The 2,070-nt window shown below is 58.6% G+C and overlaps 1 pseudogene; it reads left to right on the top strand.

Annotated features, from left to right (window-relative positions):
* Positions 1 to 528: 528 nt before the first annotated feature.
* On the top strand, positions 529 to 647 carry LOC131873786 (5S ribosomal RNA; annotated as a pseudogene).
* Positions 648 to 2,070: the final 1,423 nt, after the last annotated feature.

The raw sequence follows: 2,070 nt of genomic DNA, 5'->3' as shown, positions 1-2,070 counted from the left end.
GAACACATTTTTGTTCTCGTGGACCCATCATGGGTCTTGGAACGCATTTGTGGTCCTTGGGTCCCATTTTGCATCCCAAAACTTGTTTTTGGTGCTTGATCCCTATTTTGGGTGCCCAACTTGCACCAAGTGCGCACTGAGGGCAAACCGAGCGCCTTAGTGCACCGGGGAAAGATCGAGCAAGCACCCGAGGCACCCCAAACATGCACTAGGGTGCACTCACCCCACATGTGAGCGCAGGTCATTGCGCCCGAGGTGGTGTGCGAGAACCGCATTGCAGACGGGACACTGCGCGCACTTGGGTGGGTCGGGTGCGCACACGACGCCCCGTCTAGGTGCACGCACGTAGGTCGGGCCAGGTGCACACCTGACACCCTGGCGAGGTGTGCGCTCCAGGGCAAGGTTCACTCTTGGTGAACGGGGCGCGCTTGGCAAGGGAGGGTGTGCACCTCAGCGGGGGTGGGTGGCCGGGGTGGATTCGCATGTGAGTTGCGGTTTGCTAAGTACACACTGCGACAAGCTCATAACTGGTGTGATCATACCAGCGTTAGTGCACCGGATCTCATCAGAACTCCACAATTAAGCGCGCTTGGGCCGGAGTAGTATTGGGATGGGTGACCTCCTGGGAAGTACCAGTGTTGCAACCTTTTTTAGTTTTTCGTCGGGCGTCACAATGCTATTTGAATTAACCTTTTGCCCATTTGCGTTCTCGTTGGGGCCAGGCCGGGTCGGGGTGTGGTGCCCGCACTATCGCGCGCGGGGGGGTCACACCGAGCGCGCACCTGAGGCGCCCCGAGGACACAGGCCACGGTGCAACCTGAGTGTTGTGCGCGCACCCCGGTGCTGCGTGCACACCTAGGTGAAATCGGTGTGCACCTCGGCTAGTGCGCGCTCGGTCGAGTCGCACATGTTGGCCAAGGTGCACAGCGATGTTTCTTACTCTAAGGTTCCGCACCAAATGCCCGGGACAGGTGAACGAAGCTGGGCAAGGCCGGGTGCGCGCCCAGGGCAGGTGCACGCAGCTGGAGAGAGCTTTGGAGCGCACCAGAGGTGCGCACCTTGGAGCACACTTTGGAGCGCTCCTCGGTGCGCACCAATGATGCGCTCCATTCAAAAGTTTCCTAAAAAGGCAAAAAAAGTTGAGATTATAGAATTTCCCACTTGAGAGATTGTAAAAAAAAAATTAAAAAATGAAGGAAACGTGGGTGCCAAGGTGTGCACGCCCGGGTGCGGAGCCCAGCCAAGGTGTGCGCACCAAGGCGCCCACCCTGGCGAAGGTGCACGGAAGGTGCGCACTCGGGGCAAACCGGACAATTAACGCAACTTTCGACTTCGCGCTCACCTGCGCACCTTGGAGTGCACTTCAGAGCACTCCTTGGTGCGCACCAATCTTGGGCACCTCGAAGTGCACCATGGTGCCCACCAAGGTGCGCACCTGGGGCAAAAGCTCCGACTTCATTCGCACCTTGGAGCACACAAAAGGTGTGCACCTCAAAGCGCACCATGGTGACCACCAAGGTGCACAGCCCAGCCAAGGTGTGCGCAGCAAGGTGCGCACCCTGGCGAAGGTGCGCACCCGAGGAAAACTGAGCTCTAACTTCGTGTGCACCTTGGAGCGCACAAAATGTGTGCACCTCAGAGCGCACCATGGTGCCCACCAAGGTGCGCAGCCCAGCCAAGGTGTGCGCACCCTAGGCAAACCGAGCTCTGAATCATGCGCATGAGAGGTGCATGCCATCGTACGCACCTTGGAGCACACTTCAGAGTGCTCCTTGGTGCGCACCTCGGAGTGCACCCGAGGAAAACAAGGCAATTAACCCAACTTTTGACTTCATGCGCACCTCGGAGTGCTCTCGGGTTCGTACCTTTGAGCACAGCGAGGTGCGCACCTTTGATGCGCTACCTTCACCAATTTCCAGAAAAGGCAAAAAAACATTGAGAAGGTGTGTGCACCGAGGTGCCCACCCTGGCGAAGGTGCACACGAGGTGCGCACCCGGGGCAAACCGGGCTCTGACTTCGTGCACGCCATGCTGCGCACCTTGGAGCACCTTGGAGGGCCATGGTGCGCA

This window comes from Cryptomeria japonica, chromosome 2 (genome assembly GCF_030272615.1).
Source record: "Cryptomeria japonica chromosome 2, Sugi_1.0, whole genome shotgun sequence".
Lineage (NCBI taxonomy): Eukaryota > Viridiplantae > Streptophyta > Pinopsida > Cupressales > Cupressaceae > Cryptomeria > Cryptomeria japonica.
Note: the sequence above shows the minus strand (reverse complement) of the source record. Positions and strands in the feature narration are given on the sequence as shown.